At 35.5% G+C, this 6,526-nt stretch overlaps 1 long non-coding RNA gene across 2 annotated transcripts; it reads right to left on the bottom strand.

The window, feature by feature from the left end:
* Positions 1-1,204: 1,204 nt before the first annotated feature.
* Positions 1,205-1,910, bottom strand: LOC120278532. 2 transcript variants are annotated; one of them, XR_005541740.1, is made up of 2 exons: positions 1,840-1,910; positions 1,205-1,739 (listed from the first exon to the last, which is right to left on the bottom strand). It is a non-coding gene; the product is annotated as an uncharacterized LOC120278532 (long non-coding RNA). The 2 variants fall into 2 exon arrangements; XR_005541741.1 differs by having other exon boundaries at positions 1,828-1,904.
* Positions 1,911-6,526: the final 4,616 nt, after the last annotated feature.

Genomic DNA, 6,526 nt, shown 5'->3' with positions numbered 1-6,526 from the left:
ATACCTTACTTTTTAGCACACTCTATTACATGATCGGCACATATACTTGCCTATCACCTCTAGTTAACATTCTACTTGTAGACCAATAGATCATCTAACGAAGAAGAGTCAAAATCAAAGTTATCAAACATTAAAAAAAAAAAAATTTGGATATGAGATTTGGATGGAAGCTTAAATCCAACAACCCAATAACAAAGAATGGATTCAACTGATTTTGGGTATTGGATACGGATCAAAACTAAAAAACCCACGACATATTCATCTTTGCTTTGTTCTCCACTCCTCTTCTCCCGGCCTCAAGTGAGCCTGCTTGTTTAGTCAAAAGCCTGGCTGACTAGCTCCGGAGATCATTGCCTCCATCCTTAAGATTGAGACACCGCCACAGACCACTAAATTTTTTTGCCCCTAAGAGGGCTTACCCCTCGGGTAAAATCCGGTGAGGCCATCCCCCCTCAGCTCTCTTGTTCCACCACTAAGTCTACCAGACCTCAACTCATCACATATATCTGAATGTCAAACATATATTCCACTGAATCATTGCTAAGACACTTTCAACTCTGGGTAATTTTCTTCAAAATTAAAAGATTGAATGATACAAATTAATACGCTATCTCTGTATACATCTAATCCCATAATCTTCAAAATAATTTTTTATTGTCATTGACAAAATTATAGGAAACCTAAACAAGAAATCCTAGAAGAAAACCAAATTTAAAATCTCAATTATTTTGCTTTCATGAAAATTATAAACTGTGGTTGAGGTTTAACCTTATATAAAATATAAAAGCTTCATTAAAACATAAACAAACTCCACAACTTTCTTCACGTAGTATCATTGGTAACTTTTCTTCATACTCTGGCATCATAACAACAAAAGCGTACTGGTTCTTCTTTCATGTTATTACTTTAAATAATAAGAAGATGGTTCATGGGTTCGTGCCGTTTGTCTTTGTGTAAAAGTCCGTCAATGGAACTAGGAAAGGATGGTAGGAACTAAACTACAAAAACATGCATCCCATAGATGGAGACTTGTGTAAATAAACACCGAGAAAAAGAAAAGAAGGAAATATATTCACATGATATTAGACTGCGTAATTCACACAAAATCTTCATTATATAGACTTATTAATTTATTACTAATCAAAGTTATTGCTAATAACAATATTACCCAATACACAATGAATATATGTTATCATCCAGGTGCTGAGTTTATAAACTTTGTTTTATTTATTGGGTGACTTATCTAAACCAACTTTGTTTTCATAAGCAAAGAGAAAACGCATGCATGCAAGCTGCCAGAGGCAGCACACACAAGCCGGTCACACCTTATTCATTAAACTAGTTTTTCGACATAGAGAACACCATGGAGACTTGGACAACAGATAGCACACACTAGCTACCCTTTATTCAACTATATATATATATATAAAAAGCTAGCCTTCTTCTAAGCAGCAGTACTCCAGGGTTCAATATAATTGTTCAGGTACACGCCGGGCTTAACATGGGACAATAGTAGTGACGCCCCGTAGGTTTCCTGTCATTAATTCTTGCATCAATACCAACTCCTTGTGAAATCTCTAACAGACGGCGACCGGTGATGATTGCCTTGTTCTCGTTGTAAATACCTTGCTTGTTGATATCAGTTGCAGCCATGGCTGAAGCCATGAGTATGACAAGCAAAGCTAGGGTTATCAGCAGCTTCATGGCCATGATCCTACTTGTATTCAATTATATCAAGCCTGCAAATGCAAAGAAGAAGAAATGGATGTGAGAATATTGATCAGAAAGTTATATTTCTGAAACCCTAAATAAGAGAAAGTAGAGTACTAGTTCATGTACTTGATCTCAAGATCTAACCTCCTGATATAAGTTGAAGGTGTTGCTTGTCAAGGGGGCTTATATAGAGCATAAAGGTAACATATATGGGCACCTGAAGTGGAAGGCAGGTAATAGTGGGCAACTACAAAAACAAAGAGGGAGATTGTTATTGTTTTTCAAAGCCTAGTAGATAGTTGATCATATATAGGACTTTGAAATATATATATATATATATATATCCTAGTGAAAATAATTATTTCAGGCTATAACCACAGAGAACAAGAACGGCATGCAAGTTGGAGTTTATCGGAATAGGTACAGCCTTGAGAGAACTAGAGAGAACAAATGAGTACTGCACGTATTGATAGTGCAAATGGTGGGCTATTAGGTCAAATAAACTCACATATTTAATATTTAGTATTTGGTTTTAGGTCATATGCCATTTGAATTCAATTTTCTGTTATTCCGTTGCCAAAAATTCAGTTAATCGAAAACCACATTTTATGTAAATATTGATACAATATTAAATAATATATAAATAATTTTCTAAAATTTGCTTTTTCTTTTTGGTTCTCAACTTTTTCAGAAAATATAAATAAACATAAAAATAATCAGATTTTAGTTTTCGGGTAATTCGGTTTATAAAAATTTCGGTTTTGGTTTACATTTTTGGGTTCATCAAATTAACCAAATGCACCTTGCTCGAGTCCATGAATTTTGTCTCACGACTACAACCATATGTTAAGGGTCTTGGTTTATGGGTCTTATATATAGAGGATAAAAGTAAGAGTTAGGGGCATATATAGAGTGGAAGGCAAGAGCTAGTGGGCAATTATAAGCACAACAAGAGAGCGTTATTGTTTGTCAAACCTTTTATAATAGTTGAGCATATTTAGGGTTTGGAGACAATAAACCCTACGGAAAAAATAATTATATTCACCTAGTTCCTAAATTGCTTTTTGATACGTAAGTGGCATGGTTATGGTGCATCAATTCAGTCTTCTCTTAATTTTTTTTGTTTATCTCTAATTAGACATTATCACATCGTTTTCCTTTTCCTTTTTCTTTGTAAAACATTCATGTGAACACAATTGAGAACTAATTAATCAATTATATTTTTTTAGTCCTCTGTTCGTTTTATTCTTCTCAAAGCTAATTAGTATTGATTTTATTGTGATCCTTGTTTCGAGGTGTTTTTTTTCAAATGTGAGCAAATAATAAGTAGAATTCGAACCCTTCCTGTCCAAGTTATGAGAAAAATGAAAAATCAAATATCATATTGCAGAGGTTATGAGTACTCATATGTTGTTGAACATAATTGCCATAGTTATATCTCGTTGACTTTTTTTTTTTTAAGAAATTAAGCTTGCTAGAATTTTTTTTTTAATTGCAATACTTTATATTTTGGTTCTATAAGATAGTGTTAAGTTGATTCGTGGCCTTACATCTGCATGGGGCTTACCTCCTTATACCATGTAACTGATTGTTCTTTCTGTCACCAAGAAAATTACGGCTCCTTCTGTTGAGCAAGAAATTGGCCTAACACCTAGACTTGGTAAGTATTCCCACTTTTCAAGCATCATCTTCATCTTCATCAAGAAGGATTCGTATTGTCATGATAAAGTAATTGATAAGATTAGCGTTAATGTTGTGATTATGATACATGTGTGATATTCTAATATATATAGAGTTACGGTATCATAATTTTGGAGTTGTTTATATTCTATTAGAAGATATATTAGAGATAAAAAATACTTTAATAGTGTCTTGATTACAAAGGGCTGGAGCTGTATATGGTAATTAAGGTCCACATAAGGGCACGTAAAGTTGAATTAAAATTTCATATGATCTCAAAAGAATTAAATTTTTTTTTCTCAAATTATTCTTTCCCTCAATCCAAATGCAAGAACCTCTTGAGTTCGTGAAAGCATGCCCACCGAGGTAATAGTTGAGCGGTTAAGGCATTCAAACTGAAGGTCTACAGTTGGACTCCCTCCCTCTCAATACACAGTGAAAACATAATAATAAAAAATGTATCTTTATATGAGGTGGCTTGCCACATTGTAAAAAGAAAAAATAAAAAATCAAAGCATGACAATTTAGTAGTATTTTAGCTTTACAATTTTATGTTATGGCCCACATTTCAGCTAAAATTTGAGTACGTTTTCTACGCCTCATATTTGGAGAGTGAGAAACCCGGCATTGCTTTTCTGATTCTTCTCCCAACTTTTTTCTTTCTTTTTTTTTGACGAAAGCTACAAGCACTATATAGATCAGGTGCGTGTGCGTAGACTAGGAATTAAGCGTCCAATCATTGCATTCTCAGCCGGGGACTAGAGGATTGGGTTGCGAGTTCTCACCCATAACTGGTGACCCGTTACCATTATTGGTTTTAAAGAGTCTTGAACTCAAGAACTTTTGAATGTCTCACCCTTATTTTACACAATAAGGCTAAATACCGTTAGGCTATAAGCCCTTTGGTACAACTGTTTGAAAAAGTAAATAAATAAATACTTATTTAGTATCTAGTTTTTTATTTTCTCCAAAAAGAGACAATGCAACATATTTGCCATGTCAAAACATAAATTTGCTCTCCTCTGTAAGCTTAAGCAATGAACAAGCATATACATAAACACTTCTAGTGCAAACACACAAACTACAAAAACATCAGAAGGAATTAATTGATCTTATAAACAACAAGATCAATCAATTGAGCAAACCACAAATAACATCATGATATACGTGGTTCGACCAAAATTGGTCTACATCCACGGGAGGGGAGGAGATAAATTGCATTAACAATGGAAGAGGAATAGATATTACAAAATGACGAAAACACACCTCAAATGAGAGATCTAAAGCTCTCCTTACAATTCTATTCTCCAAACTCTAAAATCACGAGTCAAGTGAGGAAGCACCCCCAACTTTGATCTCAGCCTCTTCCCCAATGGAGCCCCCATTAGGTTTTTTTCTCTATCGGTCCCATTATATACCCCCCACACCCGAGAAAAAAATATATAATTTTTCGTATATAATAACCTATATTAAAAAAACTCCTTATTTTGGGTTACTCAAAACCGGTCACCCTTAAATGGACCGCTTGACCGGTTGACCGGATCTCCTCCCCCTCCAACAATTCTCCACCTCGGTGATCTTTGGAACATCCAAACTGATCCGAATCAAACTGAGAAATAGACTGGCAATGGATTGTAAAATCCTCATATCCGGCTGGACCACTACAAGTAGCTCCCGAATGAAATGGAAAAGCACATCAATGTGCTTCGTGCGGGCATGATGAACCGGGTTTGTAGCCAAATAGATAGCACTCTGACTATCACAATTTACTTCAAGCACCTTCTGCACAATTCCCAAATCATCAAGTAAACCCTACAGCTAAATGCCCTCCTTTAGAGCTTCAGTTATCACCATATATTCTACCTCTGTGGTAGACAATGCAATAGTTGACTGAAGTATAGACCTCCAACTAACGGGGCCACCTGCGATGGTAAATACATATACGGTAGTAGACCGTCGCTTATCCAAATCACCAACATAATCTGAATCAACATAACCGACACATAACTAATCAATTGCCCCCTGTTTTCAAATTGCAGACCAACATCTGAACTACCTTTCAAATGCCTTAAGATCCACTTTACTGCATGCCAATTACTCTTTCCAAGATCATGCATGTAGCGACTAACCATACTAACTGCTTGTGTGATATCGGGCATGGTACACACCATAGTGTACATGAGACTACCAACAACACTAGCATATGGGACTGTAGACATGTAGTGCCGTTAATCATCATTCTTTGGATGCTGCTTCAAACTTAACTGGAACTGCATATTCAGAGGTATACTAACAGATTTTGACTTTCCATCAATTCCAAACTTCTGCAATACCTTATGCAAGTATGCTTTCTGTGAAAGCCATACTTTGCCCATCTATTTGTCCCTTCGAATTTCCATGCCCAAAATTTTTTTAGCTTCTCCCAACTCTTTCATTTTGAATTCTTTGGTAGTTTTTTTTTTCAAAATATCCACTTCTACCTTGCTTTTGCATGCAATTAACATATCATCAATATATAAAAGCAAGTAGATTAAGTTACTATCATTTAACTTCTTAAAGTAAACACAGTGATCATGTTGACTTCTAGTGTACTTTTGCCCCCATCGTAAACTTATCAAATCGCATATACCATTGTCTCAGCGATTGCTTGAAGCCATATAGCAATCTGTCAAGTTTACAAACCAAACCTTCCTTACCAACATGTTTGTATCCTTGAGGTTGAACCATGTAGATCTCTTCTTCTAATTCACCATGAAGAAATGTCGCCTTTACATCAAGCTACTCCAAGATCAGGCCAAACTGTACTAATAAGGGCAACAAAATTCATATAGAAGGATGCTTTACAATTAGGGAAAAAACTTCATCATAATCAATACCTTCCCTCTGAGTATAGCCTTTTGCTACCAACCCTGCCTTATAGTGAATGTCAGCTTCTCCTTGAGATCCTTCTTTGGTTTTATAAACCCATTTGCACCCAATTGCCTTTTTACCCGGAGGTAATTGGACCAAAGTCCATGTGTGGTTCTTACTCAAAGTATCCATTTCTTCATCCATAGCTGATCTCCATCTATTTACTTCAGGACTATGTATTGTTTCCCTATAATCCTTTGGAATCTCAACTGCTATAACTGGT

The sequence above is a fragment of the Dioscorea cayenensis genome, chromosome 2 (genome assembly GCF_009730915.1).
Source record: "Dioscorea cayenensis subsp. rotundata cultivar TDr96_F1 chromosome 2, TDr96_F1_v2_PseudoChromosome.rev07_lg8_w22 25.fasta, whole genome shotgun sequence".
NCBI classification, from domain to species: domain Eukaryota; kingdom Viridiplantae; phylum Streptophyta; class Magnoliopsida; order Dioscoreales; family Dioscoreaceae; genus Dioscorea; species Dioscorea cayenensis.
Note: the sequence above shows the minus strand (reverse complement) of the source record. Positions and strands in the feature narration are given on the sequence as shown.